The sequence below is a fragment of the Pipistrellus kuhlii genome, unplaced genomic scaffold (genome assembly GCF_014108245.1).
Source record: "Pipistrellus kuhlii isolate mPipKuh1 unplaced genomic scaffold, mPipKuh1.p scaffold_m20_p_8, whole genome shotgun sequence".
NCBI lineage: Eukaryota > Metazoa > Chordata > Mammalia > Chiroptera > Vespertilionidae > Pipistrellus > Pipistrellus kuhlii.
In genome coordinates, this window is record NW_023425584.1 from 16,570,532 (window position 1) to 16,592,042 (window position 21,511).

The window sequence follows — 21,511 nt, forward strand, 5'->3', positions numbered from 1 at the left end:
GTTAACTACAAAAATTATGTTTTTTTAGAGAGATTGGAAGTTTCCATCATAACCCCCAGCTTCTCAAAATATATTTATTCTTAATATTTCACTTGATGCTCACAATTATTCCTTTTGTTTTAAACTTTTGGTCTCTTGAGATAATTAATCTGCTCATAGGTGATTCACACTTTGCCATTCTATGGAACAGTGTTTGTGCTGAAGGAGGTAAAGACAGTAGTCAGAATTTCTCATTTCTAACTTGACTCCCATTCCCTCTTCTGCTATAGTTAGTTGGGCTTTCAGGGCTCAATCTCAATATACAAAGCATGATATATTCTTGTCCATTTTAAATAGCCAAGGGAGGTAAGTTCATGGTCACTAGGGAGGTTGTGGCTGAGAACAAAACCTGTCCTCGGACTCCCTATCAAAGGCTCTTTCTGTTTCTTCATTTCAAGGTGACATCACAATCGAAAACAAATTTCCAAAGGTTGACTAAGATGCAACAATCTGGACTCCAGCTATCAGATATGCAACACAACTTTAGGAATTCTTCCCTTCTTTTCTTCTTCCCTCCCTCCCTCCCTCCCTCCCTCCCTCCCTCCTCTTCCCTCCCTCCCTCCCTCCCTCCCTCCCTCCCTCCCTCCCTCCCTCCCTCCCTCCCTCCCTCCCTCCCTTCCTTCCTTCCTTCCTCCTTCCTTCCTTCCTTCCTTCCTTCCTTCCTTCTTTCCTTCCTTCCTTTCTTCCTCATAATCAAAAGCTCTATTGGCCTCCACTATAATCAGCTACTCCTGATATCTGTGGTTCCATGAGTTGCCTGAACCCAGAAGGTCCCCTCACCTGAATTTTCTCCAGGGAAATTCTATAGGAAAAGTCAGTGACAGGTTGAGAAGATTGGACTGTGCAGATTTAAAAACGATTTGATGCTTGTTTTTAATTCCTAGTATCAAAACTAAGCTCAGCTGAAAACAAACGTGAAATGAGAAAGATAAAAGGATGTGGATTAAAAAGAAGGAACTGGGACAGGAGGAGTTGGGAGCGGTAGCAATTGCCACAATTCAAAAGGGCTGGTGGAGATACCATCTGTGAGGTGGCGGCAGCGTTTCCCAGATTCCTTTGCAAACCACAGATAAACATGCACGTGGGCCTTGCCTGAAGTGACTGATCATGGACTTCCTAAGAACCAAAGCTTTGAATAAGACTTGCTTATTCAAAAAGGAGAAATATCAATTTTTATTCCATGATGCAGCTTGAGATCCAATTCTCCCTTTTTGTCACTCCACTGAAAGAAGATGAACAAGCCAGCTAATTAAACACAAACTGCCACATTGCACAATGGGCAAGCCCCCCCTCCCCCTGCTTCTGGTGCCTACCAGCTGTTGAAATACACAACCTACTTCGATTCAGGTTTTTCTCTGGCTCCATAGATTTTAAAATAGTTTTGTATGCTTAGACAAAGCAAACTTGGCTTTGTCAGTAGATTCTTTACTGTTTGTTCATTATTTCGTTTGTTCATTAGTTCATTCATTCATTCATTCATTCATACAGCTGTTGAGCATTTACCTTGGCCTGGCACAATTCTAAGCACATGGGAGTATAGAAGACCATTAGAGACAAAGTCGCTGCCCCGCCGCCCTCATGGAGCTTAACTTTCATGGACTTGGAATAGCATAGTGTTAGGTATATAGTAAAAGAAGGAATACTGGTCCTAGAGGCAGTTAAATCTATGAGGAAAATGAGATCAGAGAAATTAAATGACTTTTTCAAGCTGGAAGTAGAAGGCAAATCTCCAGACACCTAGTCTGGTTTCTCTCCAGTACGATGCCGTCGTACAATACTATGAGTATAGCAGTGGAATTCACTGCCTAGGTCTCTATTTTTAAAAACGAGTAATGAGATTTTAACACGCTCTTTATAGACAGGCCCAGAGAGCAAACGTGGCTGAATCCCTCCGTTTCCAGCTGTATCAGACCTAGAAAATTTATTTGGCGTAATGCTCAGTGAGAGAAAGCTTGGGGTTCTGTCACCATCTGTTCTAAGTAAATACCACCACTGGTCTTTATTTAGCAATCTCTCTTCCTAAGATTGCCATGCTCAGGTTTAGAGGAGAAGGATACAGGACACAGGACAGTCAGCCGAAGTCACTGGAATAGCTAAATAAAACCAAGGCTACCCAGAGCCTCTGACAAAAACCAGAGTCTGCTGGGTGCACCATGGCCTGGGTTTAAAAAAACCCTGGAGGACACAAAATTCCTCAATCCCCACTGCAGAGAAATACACTTTGGCTATTTAAATCCAGGCATATCTTTCACAATGCTGTAAGCTATGTTTCCAAAGGCAAACATTGTTGAGTGAGTCATTCCTTCATGCTGGGCCGTGGGTGGCAGTGGGTGGGGAAGACTGGGATCAGAGCCAGGGCTCGGGAATACAGCACAGAGGAGAAGCAGGGTGTTTGGGGAAGTGATGGGGGACAAGCCAGGCAATCAAGTCCCAATGTTACAGGTGGAGCAATGTAGGAGGGCCAGGGCTTGTGTAAAGAAGAATGCACCGGAAATGAGGTTCGGTGGCTCAGCAGTCAAGTACAGAAGCTGGAAACTGAGTCACAGCAGGCAAAAGGTACATGTTGCCAGGATCAAGTAAAGGGCTATAGCGTGGAGACGGTTTCTGACTCAGGCACATTTGTCTGCATCTCTTTTCACTTCAGTGAGAGCCACTTGTAAGCAAGCCTGGCTCAAAGCGCCTGGATGTTACCTTTCAACTGCCACAGGTCCCACGCACAGAAGTGGGGCTCTGGCATTTTTATGACATCAGCCTCAATGAAAGATCTGCAAGGAGTGAGCTCTTTGTAAAAAGTAGAAAATAAACATTTGTTCATTCATTCCAATATTGATTCAGCACCTTCTGTGTGCCAAACACCGTGCTAAGTACTGGAGATGAAACTGACAGACGAAAGCAGCCATGGTCTGTGCCCTTCCATAGCTAACAGACTTGTTGGGGAGACTAGATATTAATGAAATGTTGAGATAGAGAGGAGAGAGAGAGAGAGAGAGAGAGAGAGAGAGAGAGAGAGAGAGAGAGAGAGAGAGAGAGAGAGAGAGAGAGAGAGAGAATATGAATTACTGGGCTACATACTTCATGATTCTGCTGTTCTGAATTTTTTTTTATTGATTTCAGAGAGAGGAAGAGGGAGAGAGACATAAACATCAATGGTGAGAGAGAATCATTGATCGGCTGCCCCCTGAGTGTCCCCTACCAGGGATTGAGCTTGCAACCCGGGCATGTGCCCTGACCAGGAATCGAACCATGACCTCCTGGTTCATGGGTCGATGCTCAGTCACTGAGCCACACCAGCCAGGCTGCCCTTAAGGATCTTAACAATGTGCATGTCATTATAGTATGAAAACTGGATGTGGTACTTAATGGAGTGCTACCAAGTCACAAAATGTCAATATTTTAAATACCAATGTATTTAATTATCATCTTAATCAATTGAATTTGTTAAATTGTGCTCCACAAAAGACTTCATTTTACAAGAGGTTAGGATGTGAACCATAAAAGGCGGGCTGGGGGGGGGGGGGGGGGCGGGGTTGGTCAAATAAATTTGAGAAACATTCTTCTTTTTTAAGTCATCATGGATCTTCTCAGAACTCTAATGTAATACAGAGAATGAGACCCTATAGGGGCAAAGAATAGACAGCTTTTCCTAACAGTGTTTAGTTATGGAATGGAGCATACTATCCTTTCCCGGAATACAGTCTGTACAGCACAGGCCATTCCACGCTACCTGTTTCGCACGCAGGCATATTAGGCAAGGAGATGAGCTCTTCTTTTAACCAAGGTTATTGCCAATTTGTGGCACAGCTAGGACCAGGGTCCTAGAACTCAGGAGGGATGTAAGGTATTTTTCTGACCCTTGCCCACCTTCTTACTTGAACTGATAAACCTTATTTTTGTGTGTTTATTTGGGGAATGAAAACATGTCATATTTAAATTTAGTTTTTTTTTTATCTTCACTTCTTTTTTTCTCTAAACTAGCATCAGAAATGAAAATAAAATCCATAAATAATAGCTCTCTGGGTTGAAAAGAAATAAAGGGAAGAAAGAAATACAATTTTAAAATTATTCAAAGACATAAATAATTTGCTATTATTTATTTGCTATTATTTCCAGGACAGAAAAGCTCCCTGGGGCTTTTCTCCTGTGTGTTAGGTTCTGGTTACCATCATGGGCCTCAGAGTGGGCAGCGCATGGATGTGGACAGCACCATCAAAATCCTTGGTGATTTATGTAGAAACCCGTTGTTCCTTCAGCTTCGCTACTATGGCAATTTTTGTTCCAAACGCTGTGGTTATGAAATGTCACCGTGGAAACAGTTCAATACTCTCTTAAAAATATAAAAGCAACAAAGCAACTGAAATGAAACGGCTGCCCTGAATCTTAAGCTCTCTTAAAATCCAAGGCGTCTATAGAAGCAAGCAGATTGATTTTGTGTCAGGCAATGAGCATGCTTGTCTCTTAAAAAAAAAAATCTCTCTTCCACCCCCTGATGATCTGTCCAAAGTCCCACCATTGGGGAGGTGTGAGGCCCCTATTAGAAGGAGAAATACCAGCAAACAAATTAGTGTAGACTGTTTGACAGCCAAAGAATCATTAAAACGAATTTGCTCAACATTACCTGAGTATTTTATCAGACTTAGACAACCAGAATGATAAACTTGATGGGATTACATACAGAATTTAATTTAGTGAATTAAACTATATTTATGTGGTGAACTAAAAAGATGGAGAGCAACTAGCAAGCATGTCAAACTCAAAGGCTAACTTGGGCCAAATAAATGAGGTATGCGGCCTGTGGGCTGCTAGTTTGACATGCTCAATAGAGGATCTAACTGATTATCTTCTCATCATTACACTTCGATTCACCCTCTGCACGACCAGGCATCGCGGTGAGCTGGAAGAAATCTCATGGAACTCCCAGAGTGGGTCTCAGTCTCCCACTGCTTTCATGGTGGAAACATTTTGATAAAGTGGGATCTCAGGGTGAACACACACACGTGTGTGTGTGTGTGTGTGTGTGTGTGTGTGTGTGTGTTTTAAGTAAAAGGGAAGTGAACTTTATTACAGTGAAAGTAGTAAACCTCTCCACACATGAGAGGGCCCCCAAAAAGGTTGCCTGAAAGCATATATTTTGTTCAGCACAGGCAAAACAGGTGAGAAAGTGCCTATTCTTGTTAACTAAATTAAAAAATATATTTTTTATGATCTAAAGTTTTACATATGCCTCCTTTTCCCCCAATTGATACCCTCCCCCACCCTTTCCCAGCCCAGGCAGGCCCCCACAACCCCAGTGTCTGTGTCCATTGTTTATGCTAATATGCATTGAATTAAATTAAAATATTTTAAGAGTAGTTTTAACAGTTGAATATATTCATTTAACACATCGATTAGATGCTTAGTCCCAAAAAAGATCTGACTCCACTAAACTAGCTCTCATTTGTGTGTGCATGCTGACATCTTGAGTGGTTACTTATACAGTGTCACACAGCCAATGACTGAAGAACCAAATCAGCCTGCCTCTTAAAGGCAGTCTTGATCTTCTGTAACATACTGGCATCAATGAGGCACTCACCAAGGATGCTAGAGATGTCCTTCTTTGCACATAATACCCATTTTTCTTATATTTTTAGCAAGACACCTCTATATTCTTAGGTGTGTATATGATTTGCCCAACTATATGTCCCTATTTCCCAGCCTCCCTCACAGATGAGTTTTATGTGCATGACATTGGTTGGAACTTGAGAGGACACTGACTTCTCTGGGAGCATCTTCTTTGTTCTTTTTTGCTCCCTCCTTTCAGCTGCCTGGAACATTCACTCTATGACCAGAGCTTCAGCAGCCATTAAGGATCATGAGGCAATTTAGAGGAGAGCAACCAGACAATACGGGTGGTAGAACAGGGAGAAGAAAGATCCTGTGCCCCCGAAGACTAGGTGTCCATCTTTATATGTCTTTTTCATTAAAGAAAAACCAATGCATCTTATTTAAGATGCTGTTGTTTTGAGTTTCTGTTGCTATCCATGGAAAAGGATTCTTTTAAAAAAATATATTTTATTGATTTTTTACAGAGAGGAAAGGAGAGGAATAGAGAGTTTAGAAACATTGATGAGAGAAAAGCATCAATCACCTGCCTCATGCACACCCCCTACTCGGATTGTGCCGACAACCAAGGTACATGCCCTTGACCAGAATTGAACCCTGGATCCCTCAGTCCATAGGCCAATATACTATCCAGCCAGGGCAGAAAAGAATTCTTAAATGATATACTAGTTTTTATAAACCTATTATAGATCACTGACCAATCAGAGAAAAAGAATTCAATTTTAGAGATGGAAGATACTCTAGTTTGGTTTAACTGCCTTATCCTTTAGGCTAGAATAATGAAAGCCAGTTATAGATTCACTTTTTAAAAATATATGAGGTGGGTAGGATATATTAAGTAGGGAAACTGAAATAGAGAGTTCTTTTCTACAAAGAACTCACCATATAGTTGAGGAGTTCAGTGAAAGAAATTTAAAAATCCATCCAGGTAAGAGCTATAATGGAGAAATATACTGGGGCAATTTAGGAATACAGAAGTAAATTATCTAATTCAACTTTAGAATGGCTAGGTGACCTCAGGAAATGCTTTTAAAAGAAATGAGACCAGGGACCAAGACTACAAAGAGGAGAAAAAAGTTAAATAGAAGGAAACTGACTGGCCGGTGCCACGTTAGCTCCTGACAAGGTCAAGGCTTCCACCTCAGGGAATTAAATCCCATGCTTTATTTCTGCTTTTGTATAAATGATTGAACATGTTTTTATATAGCAACAAGAGGCCCAGTGCGCATAAAATCATGTACAAGTAGCTTGCTTTCGCTTGCCTCAGCTGGCCACCCTGCCCATAGCCACTCATAGCTCGCTGCCCCGCCCTCTGCCACTCATAGCTCTTTACCACTAGTAGCTCATGCCCTGCTCCACCCACTGTGAGAGCTGTTGCTTGTTTGCTAGTGATGGCATTATGGCATTGCAGCCATGGTTATATAAGATATATTTGGACTTTGTTCATTTCACTGACTATGAAATGACTTCTCATCCAGACATTGGATGGCTATACCAGGGAGCAAATGAGGTTTTGGGATACTTGAGGAAATTATTAATGAGGTAACTCTTTAGAAATATCATGGTAGCTAAATTTCTATTTTAAAAAGTATTCATATTCATTTTAAAGGGGCAGTAATTCAGAAGAGTATGAGAAAAAAAAATATCTGAAATCCTATCATCACAGCAGGCCTGGTTTTTAAAAAATTTCTTAATTTACTACTTTAATGGGTGCCCTTGGGGTACTCTTGAGCATCTGGAGAAAGGTCAAGCAAATAGACCAAACCCTCTCCCCCACTCCAGTATTTCCTATTCCAAACAAAGTAATTCTGCTTTTACTATAGTATCTGCCGGGGTCCTTGTCCCAGCATTACAAAGGGTTAAACAATCTAGAGAAAGGATTTGATGCATAGAATCAGGAAAGAGTCCAAGGGCGAAAAATAATTTTGAAAGGCATCTGAGGTCAGTGGAGCTTCAGCTAAAGGGACTAAAGCCTACCCCTTGTCTAAAGACCCTGTGCTATTTATTAACACAATTTGTCCTAAGGCAAGGTGGAGACATACACTTCAAAGGGTAAGGTTTATAGAAGCATTGTCAGATTTGGGAGTAGCCTATAGCTGTTCAGATGCTTGGCCAACAGGAGGCAATAACATGCAGATTAAAATGCTCTGAGCTGTCTGGTAGCAAGCAATAATATTCAGGTTTGGGAAAATGCCATTTAGCCATTCCAACAGATAAACTATTATGTGGCTCAGCCCTTGTTGAGCCCCCCATGCTTCACCAACCTTTTGGTGAAACTCTTGTAGTTATATGACATGTTGGAATGGATTCCCAGCAAGTATCTATTTTATTTGTTTACTAGAAGCCTGTAGATGAAAATTTGTGCAAGAATAGGTCTTCCTTCTCCTGGCTGCCCACATGCCACGGGCTCACTCAGGCAGCCTGTGCAGCTGTGGTGGTGGTGGCAAGCTCTCCTTCTCCAGAGAGTTCCTTGTGCAGTGCTGGAACTCCTGGAGAGGGACGGAGGGGAAGAGGTGGGGGGAGTGAGGCATGTGGGGAGGACTGGAGAGGTTGGATGTGCAAGTATGTTTCACTTTCCCATTGTGAAAGTGGGATACAACTGGCCCCCTTCCTCATCCTTTTCCTTCTCAGCCCTCCGCCTCCTGCCCACCCACTCTCCCTCCACACCCATCACCTCTCCCCTCTGGATTTGGTGAGATAAGGAGGAGGGAGATCTGATAATTTGGGTTACTGTGTTAGGTGGCCTCTTTGATCTATTTAAAACAAAGTTGAGCCACCACCATCACCCCTTGGCTGGCCCCTGGGGCACACTAAATGTGCACCAAGCAAGCTCCCCTGTGTGTCCAAGCCTGCAGGGCTGCTCCAACACTAGAGGGATACACCAGACACTGGGAGCTACAAACTCAGGCACCAGAGGGTTGCTTCAGAGGCTGGGGGCTGGGCCACAGGGAGACTGCAGGATGTTTGACAGGTGTGGAGTGCAACAGGGAGGCCCTGAGGAGGCTCACTGCCCAGAGGCCAGGAGCTGCCTGGGAGTAAGGTTGCTGCCATATTTGTTGGGTTGATTTGTATACTCACTCCTGATTGGCTGTGGGCATCACAAAGGGACAGTCAATTTACACGTTTCTCTTTTATTAGTATAGGTAAGTGATATTAAGGGCCATAGCTCACAATTGCACAAGTTAGATGAAAAGTTGGGAACCAGTAGACAAATAGGTGAGCCAAGGAATAGTATCCCCTGAAAATGACACCCTCCAAACATTGAGGAGCTGCTTACAGAGGCATATCACTGCATAGTGTTGAGTAGAGTGGGAAGAGGTCTGGGCATGGTAATGCCTAACCTTCCCTCCGTTGTCTGGGGAAATGCAACTCTGGTTTAAACCAGTTTATCTTACTCATCTACCCTCTTTAGGAAGTTTTATCTAGTTGGATGGTTTTAGCTAAAAGTGACAGAAACACTACTTCATATTAGCTTAAAAATGAGGACATTTATTACTTCATATGACAAGAAATCCAGAGGGAGGTGGTATCCAAGATTGGCTGAGTCAAGGGAAACTATGCCCAAGATCTTCTTTATCTGCTTTGCTATCCCTGCTGCTGTCTCAGGCTGTTTTCTCATGGTCTTGCTCTGGCTTCCAGTAGCAACTGAGCTATCCCCAGGAAAGGCCAGAAAGAGATACCGTACTTATTTTATACAAAGATGAAATAAGTGCTTTTTTTTTTGTCTGATTGGGTCAGCATGGGTCATATGTTCACCCCTGTTCCAATAACAGACTCCAAAGAAATGCCAAACTCTAATTAAACCAGGGATTTGCAAATTATTTCTGTAAAAACATGACAGTGAAGTGTTTAGGTTTTGTGGAATATATGGTCTCTGTCACAACAATTGAACTCTGCAGCAAAAGCAGCCACAGCCAGTATATAAATGAGCATATATATGTTCCAATAAAACTTTATGTATGTATATGAAATGTTCAGAATAGGCAAATCTATGCACACAGAAAGTACTAGTAGATTAGTGGCTGCCTAGGGTTTGAGGGGAGAGGAATGCATGGGGTTTCTTTTGTGGATACAAAAAAAAATGTTCTAAAATCGATTGTGGTGATGGTTGCACAACCCTGTGAATATACTAAAACCCATTGCATTATGCTAAGAATGGATAAATTGTACAGTATATAAATTATATGTAACAAAGTTGTTTAAAAAAGCTCAGGGACACTGAAATTTAAATTTTATATAAGTTTCACAAGTTAAGAAACACTATTCTTTTAAAAATGTAGAAACCCCTCTTTTCATATTATAAACTGATGAACAAAATAGATCCAGAGACACAGAAGCGTGGAACAGACTGAAGAATTTCAGAGGGAAGCCCAGGGTGGGTGGAGGTTGGGGAGGGAGTGATTAACCAGGAACTTAATATGCATATATGAATAGCCCAAGGACAAAGACAATAGTGTGGTGAAGGCCCAGGAGGGGCAGGTGCCAGGTAGAGGGAGGGAGTCAATGAGAAAGAAAAAAATAAAGGGGACACCTATATAATACATTCAATAATAAAGATAAATTTTTAAAAAAATATGTAAAAAATTGTAGAAACCATTTTTAGTTTGCAGGCAGTAGTGGTCAGCCATATTTGACCCTTGGGCCTCAGTTTGCAGACCCCTGCTTAGATTAACCAGGATGCCTTTCCAGAGGTAAGGAAGGAGTGTTCCTCTCCTGAGTCAAAGGAGGGAAAGTTTACACTTGAAAATGTTAGGTGATCCTAAGGGAAGGAGAAAGGGAAGTAAATGATTAGAAGGCAAACAGTTGTGCCCCTTAAGGCAGTTCAGGAAATATCTCTCATTGGCCAAGCATGGATCTTCAGGAATGAAATCTTTAGCCACAAGCACTTTATCAAAATATTCTTTTCAATCCCTCCTATAGTCCCTAGGAGTAATTCTGATAAATGAAAATCTTCTCCATCTCCTTATATTTTTAATGATATGTGAGCATTGTCACTGCTGCACCTAGGGGCTCAGGGATCAAGAGTACCATTTCTGGCAGAGGTAGACAGGTGGAGAAATAAGCCATTTTGACTCGCTCCCTGTGTGCCTTGCTTCTGGAAAAAAAGAAAAAAAAGAAAGAAAAAAACAACCAAACAACAACAAAAAAACTTTTTCGCTTAGGTCACTGCCTTTTGGCTACCTCTGCAGCAATTAGAGTAAGAAGGGTAAGAAACAAAGGCTTCCATTTTATATCTTTTGCTTTTCTTCTGGCTTCAGGATTTGCACTCCAGAGCTTGAGAGGAAGTTTGATGCTTTACCTGATCACATGCAGAGAATCAAGAGACCTGACTTCAAATTGTTTCATGACCTTGAGGTAGTCCCTTTACCCATGAGACAGACAGTAACAAGCACACCGAGAACAGAAAAAATAAATTGCTTTGCTGGGTCTGGAGGGTGAGAATATGATCCCCTCTAGTCTGAAGGAGAAAAGAGAGTCCTTAGAGCAAGAGCATGTGGAATAAGGCTTCAGGGAGAGATTGGAGAAGGGATCTGAAGATCTGAAGTGGCAGAGTATGACAATCATTTAGGGTTCAGAGAGTGCGCTGGAATCCTTGAAGGGGAGGGGTGTGGACGTACAGCTGGGAGGTGGAGCTACAGGTGGATCAGAGGGAGTGAGTGAGTGATTTAGCCCGGGAGGCTCTGACCCAGGCATGGAGGAGCTAGGATAAGGTGAAAGATTCTTTCCAAACATTGGGACTTTTTTAAAACGCTGAGGGACGTGGGGCAAATTGTTAAAAATCGGGACTGACCCGCCAAAAGCGGGACATCTGGTCACCTTAGGAGTGAGGATGTTCATTTGGCAGTTAGCCTGCTGGCCCAGCTGTGGCCCCAAATCTCTTGCTTGAATGAAAATGAGAAGGAATTCCCTACCACAAATCCACCATCCTGCTTCCTGGTTGCAATTTCACTTGTGTTCCCTTCGCCTCTAAGGACGGCGTTGCCTACCTCTGCATGTTAAGGTTATTTTTTTTTCACTTTAAAGTGAGCAAAATTGAGTTGATTGACTTTATAAGGCTCCTGGTGCACACTTATGCTTTCTCATCACTTTCCCTGGAAAAACCCTTCTTTAGCCATCTCAGCCAAGCCCGAAAGCAAACAAGCCAAAGGCTGCTCAGCTTTCCAAAGGGAGTGACCCATCCCCCTCCAGGAAGGAGGGTTTTAGGTTAGGTGGTGAGCAGAGGACTGGGGGTAGAGAGCTCCCTCATGAGTAATCATGGGACCATTTTCCAGACTAATGGGAGTCTGGATACTGAGGAGAGCATGCTAACAACCTCAGGAAATTGCCTTTGCCTTGGAGATTTTTGCATTGAAGCTTCCATTCTCAGTAATGGAGTGAGCCCTTTGGAGCCCTTTTGCACTTAATTGGAGAGAGCTGTGGGGAGAGTGTGATGAAGGCCTGGGGGAAACAGGTGTTACCAATTGTGTTTGCCCCGGATGAGCCCGCAGGGATGTTAGAAGGCTTCCCTGTGGCTGCAGGTGTGCCTCCAGTAGATTGGGAAGGATTCTCCCTTCCTACTCCTGAAAATGTCTGCTCTAGCCCAATGCCACTGACCTGTGAATTCGCCTTGAGCATTTAACCAGTTTGGTTTCTGCAAGTTCTACTCCAGCATCTTCTTCAAGATGGCATTTGTAGGTGAGTCAGTGTTTCTTACAGCAAGCCCTGTTGAGATCGCTGCTTAATGTTTCTGAGCGTCAGTTTTCTCAACTGTAAAATGGATATTATAATCTACCTTCTAGGGTTGTATGGATGTAGCAAAAGCTGTGGGCATACACCAAGCTTAATCCTGTACATGCATTGCCTCATGGAATTCTCACACTACCCTGCAAAGCAGGGACTAATAGCATTCCAATTTTATAAGTGAGGAAACGCAGGTACCCAGCTGAGATTTACCGGACCTTGGTACACTATAAGGGCTCAACAAATAGGGGTTTGGTATTGTTGGTGTGTAGAGTTTTATAAAATCCCTTTTCTTACTGCCCAAAGGCTCCCAGACTGACAAAACCCTGGGGGCATAAGGAAGTGACAGGGAGAAAAGAGGGGCAAGTGGGCAAGTGGAGGAAGGACCTGTTGCTTCTCTGGAATTGGGCTGTGTCTGGTCCTAAGGGGTAGTGAGTGCTTCTGGGTTGGTGTTAACAGCACACCTGTCTGCTTGTCCAGCCAAGAATTATATCCTAATCATGGAGTTGGGTTCAAGACACAGAAGGCTAGACTGGGCTGAGCTGGACTGTGCAGCCAGCAGACTTGTATACCAAGCTCTACTCTGATGAGCTTTGACTTGGAAAATTTAGGAAAGTCACATAACCCTAGACTAGAGGGTTTCCTTTGCTTGTCTGAATGGGGATAGTCCACTCTGCGATCCCTCATAAAATGATTGTTTGTTGTGTTGGTGGTATTGTTAATCTTCAGCTGAGATATATTTCTTTCCATTGGTATTTAGAGGGAGAAGGGAAGGGGGAATGAAGAGAGAGAGAGAGAGAGGGGTGGGGGGACATCCATGTGGGAGAGAGACACATTGCACATTATTTGGTTGCTTCCCAAACAAGCTCCTATTAGGGCTGGGAATCAATCCTGCAACCCAGGTACCTGCCCTTGACTGAGAATCAGACCTGTGACCCTGGACTCTCCAGTGCTCTAATCACAGCGTTGCTGGCCAGGGCTAAGATTTTGTTTTTGTTTATTCATTTCAGTTTTATTAGGATATGATTGACATATGGTACCAAATATGTTTAAACTGTACAGCAAAATGATTTGATTTACATGTATTGTGGAATGATTATCACACTAAGTTTAGTTACTATCCATTGTATTTAAATACATGGAAAAATGTTTCTCTTTCCCTTGTGATGAGAACTCTTGGGATTTACCCTCTTTACTTTCAAGTTTCCCATGCAGCAATGTTACCTGTGGTACATTACAACCCTAGTTCTCATTTATCTTATAACTGGAAGTTTGTACCTTTTGCTGTTTTCCTCCGCTTTACCCTCCCCCAGCCCCTTCCTCTGGCAAGCACAGTCTGCTTCCTTTGTTGTAGGTCAGCTGTACTCAGCAGTGAGCTCGGTTATGACTCAGCTCCCTGTGTGCAAATGGGCAGACCTGACGCCAGCATCAGCAACTCTCCTTGTTTGAGGACCGGAATTGGGAAGCCCTGCACTTTGCAGAGTCTCTAGTCAGACTGCACCACTGTCTTGCTTCTACAGGTCAGCAAAGCCATTGGTCAGAACAACTTCTTGGGCGCTGAAGGTAGGAAGTTGGTCTGCTAAGATCTGGATCTTGATTGTTGCAAACCCTCCCCCATTCCAGTCACAATTAGATTTCCAGTGACCTAGACCAGTGATCGGCAAATTCGTTAGTCAATAGAGCCAAATATCAACAGTACAACAATTGAAATTTCTTTTGAGAGCCAAATTTTTTAAACTTAAGCTTCTAACACCACCTCTTCAAAATAGACTTGTCCAGGCCGAGGTGTTTTGTGGAAGAGCCACACTCAAGGGGCCAGAGAGCCTCATATGGCTTGCAAGCCGCAGTTTGCCGACCACGGGCCTAGACCTACAGATTTTCCTGCAGTCCCTAAGGGAATTGAACTTGGGACTTCCAAGAAGCAACCTGTAATACTGGGGAAACTGCTGTCCACTCGGGCTCCATTTTCCCACAGTAGGAACTGAAGGCTCAGGGGAGACTTATTGGCCTGGTGGAGCAGTTGGTGTGTGGCTGCTCCCCTTATCCTTCTAATGTGGCCTGACTAGGTCTCTGGTGCAGCCGAAGCTTCAGCCTCACTGCCAAGTTCCAGGATTTTTTTCAATGCTGCTTTCCATGAACAGTGGTTGGTTATTCTTGTTAGGACAAGTGAAGTCAGGAACTAGCTATGTCTTACTGATGTCCAGTTAGGTTTTGAAAGTCTAGTGTCAATATGGAGGTAGAGAAGCAATGTTAGGAAAACACAACTTTCATCTGAGTAGAAGGACAGTGGAGTTTGGTTACTTATCTCCTTTAGCCATTTATTCAATCATAAAAAAAAAATATTGGCCCGGACCCACTCTAGGCCAGGACTAATGTAAAGAACAGTGGTGATGTGATCAACATAAAGCCCCTGTCCTCAAGAGGATTATTCAAGGGGTAGGTATGCACTCAGAGTATGATACATACCCTCTACACATATGTTATAAAGTGCGATGAGACAAGAACGTAATTCTGACAGCTGGCTAGCTACTGTTAAAGCTAATTCACATTAATTCATGTATTTATTGTCTGTGATATAAAGGGAAGCTAGAATTCTTAATTAGAGCTCTTTCCCAAGTTTTTGGAGCAAGAGGAAATAAAATAAATTAAAATGATACTGTGAATTTTGTTTAGTGTAGTTTTAACAACTTTTACAAAATCACTGGAGAGCAGCTTACCTTCTCTCATTTTCTCTAGTTTCACATTTATTTCTAAGAAGTGGTATAGACTTATTAGTCATTCAAGATGGACCAACTATGGAGGATCCCAAAGATCAGCATTTCTAATGTTAAGCTGAAGGACCTGGGCTCACTAGGACATGCCCAGGGTCAGGTGAGACAGATGCATTACATTTATTTCATAGGATGTCCCTCCTGGTATTTTAAACAGAATCTTGAACAAGCAAATGGTTTGAAGGGCTTATATATTATTCACTAAACTAGCTGGTTTAATCAAGCCTCATTACTTCAGTGATGTGGTGGTTGAGTACTGATGATGTCTATAATAACATAATGACCTTGATCGACAGCAGGTGTGGAGAAACAAAGCCACACTCTGAAAAGCCATATGAGTCAGCCTGAGGGCATCAAAATGTTAGGCTTTAATACTCTCTGCTGAACTGGTGATACAAACTCAACACCTGCAGCACCGCCATCATTTGCCCAGAGCGTGACATTTAAATATTCCTTCCTTCCCAGAATGGCTGCCCAAGGTCAATTCCCTGTTACCATTGTCTTTATTATTGAATTATGATATAGCAGTGAAAGTCCAGTATAATTTACTATATTCAATAAGGAGAAGGTGTAGTGATTAATTATTAATTTAATACATTTATTTGGTTCTCTTTGGTGAAGGACACTGTTGGAGGGACTGAGGATACAGTAATGAACAAAAATGTCCTTGACCTAATGCAGCTATATTATAGAGAACGGAGATAAATGAATAAGTAAACAAATATATACTTTGGTTTAAGCCAGGATAAATGTTAATAGTGAAAAATGGAGCTAAAATAGAGAGACCTATAAGAAGAAAAAAGAAAGGTGTCACTTTAGATAGGTGAGCAGCAGCACCTTTTTTGAGGAAAGATTATTTGAACAGGATCTGAATAACACTAGGCATCAGGTAAACACCTGGGAGAAAAGCTTTTCAGGCAGAGAAAGCAGCAAGGGTGAAAGCCCTGAGGCTCCTGCAGGCTGGGATTAGTGTTCTGGCAAAGCAAAAAGGGCAGAGTGGCTGGGATAGAATGAGCAAAGGGAAGAGAGGTAGAACATAAAGTTGGAAGGATGACCAGAGCCAGAGCTTGTAGAGTTTTGAAGACTGGAGCAAGAACTACCGTATTTTTCGGACCATAAGACGCTCCGGACCATAAGACGCACCAGTTTTTAGAGAAGGGAAATGAAGAAAAAAAAAAGATTCTGAAACAAATAGCGTCGTAAAATATTTTATGTGCATTAAAACCCAACATCACAGTCATAAACACATGTAATCAACCCTGTAAAGTAAATAGCAGCATTTAGAACCATTTTAGAGCCGGGCAAGCACACAGAGACCACACAGAGCCGGGCAAGTAAAAAAACTTTTTTTTAAAAGTATATGTGTAGGCTATATTTGGACAGTAAGACACAGGGACTTTTCCCCTCCATTTCTGGGGGGAAAAAAGTGCGTCTTATGGTCCGAAAAATACGGTAATATTTACATGTAAGCAATTTGGAAGCCATTAGAGGGCTTGATAAGAGGAATGGCATGATATGATTTACTTGTAAAGGATTGTTTTGGCTTCTCTGGTGGGAATAGACTATAGCAGGATTTAAGTGAGAAGTTGGTAAAAGAAAGTCTTTTAAAAGTGAGAATAAGAGTGCTGAGATCCATAGGCAATGTCTGCCATGGGTGGTTATGGAGGTAGGTGTACACAGGTAAGTAGCACCCATGACAATGTCTCTACCATGGGAGAAAGTTCAGGCTGGGCAGCCATACTACCACTTCCTGGATGAAGGTGCAGGCCAGGTTGAGAGACCCCCCTACCCCAGTGCACAAATGCCATGCATTAGGCCTCCAGTGTGTAAATAACTTGTCAGCTAGGAGGAGGTGGATGGGGAGACTAAGATGAAAAATCCTGTCCTTCAAGATACAAGATATTTGTGACCTTGGCTGAGTGAGTCCTTGACCTCAATGCTTCAGTCCCCTCATTTGTTCAGTAAGCTGATTGGACTCACATGGTATAATTTGAAGAAGAGGACTTGGGAAGTGAGTGGCAGAAGGAAGTGTAACAGGTGAGGAGACTCAGTGTTAAGGAAACCACCCCCACCTCCCTTGCACACACAGTGGAGGAGGAGGCAACCATGTGTCATGGAGGAATCATCAAACCTCTCTTTCTAATAAACAGAAAGAACACACAGAAATCAGATGGATGGGAGGGCCCATGTGAGAAGCTCCTGAGCAATCAGGGTCCATGCTGGTGTGTTAACTTCAGGTGGTACCTGAAGTGAAAAGGCACAGAGAATGAGCATTTGCTTCATGATGTTCACATTCCTGCCTGATTTCCCACACTCTACTCTCAAAGAGGGCAACTGGGAGGACAGAGCCCAGTTCAAAAACTAATGATCTCTCTCAGCCTTCCCAGTCCTCATCATCCTTTGCATTCTGATGCAGGACTATTCAAGTATGAGAAGATAGGAGTCTGGTCCAGGTCCTGTCAGCATCAGTAGGGTGGTTGAGTGAAGCCTTCTCCCAGTCCAGGACCCTTTGGGGGATGTCTGACTACTGGCTTAGACCCAATTCCCACCCCCTTCCCTGGGATTGGGCCTAAGCTGGCAGTCAGACATCCCTCTTGCAGTCTGGTACCCTTCGCTTCTTACCACCCGCCTGCAGTGGAGGTGGGAGAGGCTCTTGCTACTGTTGCTGTGCTTGCCAATCATGAGCCCAGCTTCTGGGTGAGCAGTGCTCCCCCTTAGGAAGCGCGCTGACCACCAGGGGACAGCTTTTGCATTGAGCATCTCCCCCATGGTAATCAGTGTGCTTCATAACGAAAAAACAAACAAACAAAAGAAAAAAACAATTGGTCGTTCTGCTGTTCAGTTGATTTGCATATTAGCCTTTTATTATATAGGATTTTGGGCTTGGAAAGGTTCTTCATAAAATTCCCAGCCTGCCTGAAGCCAGGGACTAAGCCAGAAGGACTCATGTCCCAGGGCAAGAGGCGGGGACTTAGTGATCACATGGAAACAGGCAGTGGAGGAGTAGAAGGAGCATGGGCCCTGGAGCCAGAACCTGAGGCTCAGCACCCAGCTCTGGGCTCCAGTCCAGTGTCCTTGGCAAGCCACCCAAGCTTTGTGCCTCAGTTTCCTCAACTGAAAATGGTGATTCCATAATATTTACCTCATAGAGTTTCCATGAGCCTCAGATCATAACTATACAACTATGTAGTAGGCGCAATTACCAAAACTCTTGATATTTTTTTTTTTCTTCTTAATACCTAAGAACTCTTAGGGACCATTTTCCCTCTTATGATGATAATCATGAGAAAATCTGTTCACTCTTCAGTGATTCTCTTAAGAGGGCTTCCTCCATCGCTTTTACCCCTGCAGATGAGAAACAGAAGTATCCCTCCTCTGAACATGCACAATTTTTTCCTCATCCCACCTTTCTTTCACATGTTGTATGAAATCATGTCACAGGTAGTTATCTTTCTGAGTGTTCCATGAGGACAGAACCCACCCTTTAAATCCTAGTCCCAGCTGCTCTGAGCCAGAGGGAGCCAAGTCTGCAGACACTGGGGTCAGACCAACCAGGCTGTGCCCTTTCCCAGCTGGATGATTCTTATGTAAATTACTATTGAAGTCTAATTTTCAAAAAATCAAAAACATGGCCTTTGTACAAATATATACTGAAAGCACATTGGAGGTTTATTATCATGTTAAAGAAGGACTCAGCAGGATGAGAAAGCTCAGTCAAAGAAGGACTTGAGAATTAGTATAGAGTCCCTAAAAAACAAAAACACTGAAGTAAGATGGCTAAGTTATACACAAAGCTAGTTAGGTAATTAATGCTCTTCGGGGCTATAAAACACAGTAGTAACTTCGGATATTATCTTTTCTACTGAACAATGATCTTTTCTTCTTTACCAGCCAAAAATCATTTGTAACTTACACATCTTCTATAAACCAACATCTAATATGAAGGAGTCTATGTGTAATTAAGTAAATTAAATGAAGGTTCATTTCCTTTAAGAATCAGATAAAATACTTACCTGGCAGGGGTGATATCATGATCATGAAGGCAGTTTCCTAGGGTGAGGCTTATCCATTGCTCTCTGGATGTGCTGACCCCTGCGATTTCACCAAAGGTGGGAACCTGGCTAATGATTTGTGATGATGGGGGCTGCATTTGCACTCTCCCCTATAAAAATAAAAATCGGATAAAACTGGGGAGGGTCTGTGAGACAGTGATCCAGTACTGGAAGGACATTATGTCTTTCTTTTTTCCTCATTTCCAAGTTTTGGGTAATGTTTAATCATTACTTTTCTAAGCCTCACTTCTGTATCTGTAAAATGGGGTGGCAATGTCTATTGGTAGAGTTGTGATGATATGAGACGAGGTATCCAGTATACTGTCTTAGGTGCTAAGTGTTGGCACAGGGCTAACTAGATATTAAAGGTTCAAGCTTTGGAAGGAAAATGACAATTGTGTGCCCATGAGATGTCAAACTCTGTGCTCCATGCTTTCCATATGCTTACATATACCCCATTTACCTTCAGAGTGGACCTGTATGCAGGTAGTATATAGTTCCAGCTTATGTGCAAGGAAACAGATTACCAGGAGGGAAGTGACTTGCCTGAAGATCTCAGATCTAGAGTACATCTGTGATTCTAGAGCTCTCTCCACAACGTGGCTGTCTCTTTAAAAGAAAAATCACAAGACAAAAACTTTCAACATTATTTGAATTGAATGCAAACTGATTAGAAGGATTTATTCATTTGCCTGTTATTCATCCAGATTCTGTTCCTTCCTCCCCGCTTGCCCATCCTAACCCATCCCTGAGCCAAAAAGCCCTTTGCCTTTTTCTTTTTGCCATTCACTCAGCCCTTCAAAGTGGGAAGTATGTGCCTCTGAGTGAAACATTGTGCTGGCAAAATGACACTCTATTTTCCAGGGGCCCTAACAAAGCCTTTTGATTTGAATGTCAATTCTGTGAGCATGATTAAATGTAAGATTCACTTTCACATTCCCCAGCTGCAAAATAAGTTGTACAGTTCAATTAGTTTGCCATGTGGCAGAGGAATACAGCCCCTAAAAGTTGCTATGGTGATGTGATGGGTAAGGATGGTGCTGGGACTGGGGTTGAGCCCAATGAATTTCCAAGGACTGAAACTGGAAGGATGACAGGTTGGGAAGATGGCACTATTCATTTTTCCTTAGAAATGCTGTGTTTCCACTTTTATCCGCGATGCGTGGACTCTCCATCCTGATACATGAAGATAATGTCTTTCCTTCTTGGAGAGAGAATTAGCCACAGGCAGGCTCTTTTTCTCTCTCTGTCTCAAATCATTTTCTATCCTGTGACATTAATTGGGATGTGGAGAGGATAATGTAGGAAAGGAAAATATCAAGGCCTTATAATTTATCTGTAATGGCCTGAGGCCCACATCCTCCCAAACTTTCATTTTGGATGATCTCTTGCTTCTAGCAGAAAAATATCCTTTAGTTCTTGGCAGTGCTCTTCGCTGGCATGGTCCTCTTGGCTCAGTAGGAATTTGAGCAAAGAAGTCCATGAATGAAGTCAGAGCAGGACATGTGGACATCGGAGGAAAAAAGTGTTTCCCATTTGTTGTCTTCAGGGTAGTTTTTAGACAGTGTCCTAATTTTTTCCCCCCTGTTATTTTTGTTATTGAGGGTTTTGATTTGTTTTGTTTTTGTCCCCTTTACTGAGCTCTTAAGTCCATGGTCACAGAGAAGATGTTTATTAATTGATTTACTACAGTACTCCCCACACCCAGCCTAGGGCTCCGGGGTAGTAGGAGGCATTCATGAAGTACTTGTTCAGGAAATGGATGACTGCATCTGAATATGGATTCTGACTCCCCGAAGGCTGGTTTAGTTTTGCTTAGACACCAATTGCCTCTTGGTAAAGGGAGCGTGACCAGCCTCCTCTACCTGTCTTTAGGCTTCTGGCAGGAAATAATTAGTAATGGACATGCAGGAGCTTTTTAAATGGCACAAATTAGAAGGCTTCAAAGAAGTTAAAGGGCTTTCTTGTTGGGATGGACGGCATGTTTGGATATGTGGTATGTAGAGTAATTGCCCAGCCAGGCAAGATCCTCCCTCACGTAAGAGCAGATTGAAGAAGGTGTGTGCAGCACGAGTTTGTCAATATTCTCATTTAAACTGTCCCAGAGAGTCCCACGAGCAAGATGTTCCTTTAAGGTCTTCTGCAGCATCGTGAGAATTCATTAAGGTCGGTAGAATGATTTGATAACCTCGGATAATAGGTGTGACGTGAGTGTAAACTTATATTATTAAAACATGAATTGAATTGTTTTCTGGATGACTTAAGCAGGCAACAGGGTGAAGGTAATTTCAGAAGGTGCTTTGCGGTGCCTGGTGAAGAATGAACGTTGAA

At 42.7% G+C, this 21,511-nt stretch overlaps 1 non-coding gene across 1 annotated transcript; it reads left to right on the forward strand.

The window, feature by feature from the left end:
• The first annotated feature begins 19,133 nt into the window (after window positions 1-19,133).
• Window positions 19,134-19,291, forward strand: LOC118711988. Its single transcript, XR_004985922.1, has one exon. It is a non-coding gene; the product is annotated as a U1 spliceosomal RNA (small nuclear RNA).
• Window positions 19,292-21,511: the final 2,220 nt, after the last annotated feature.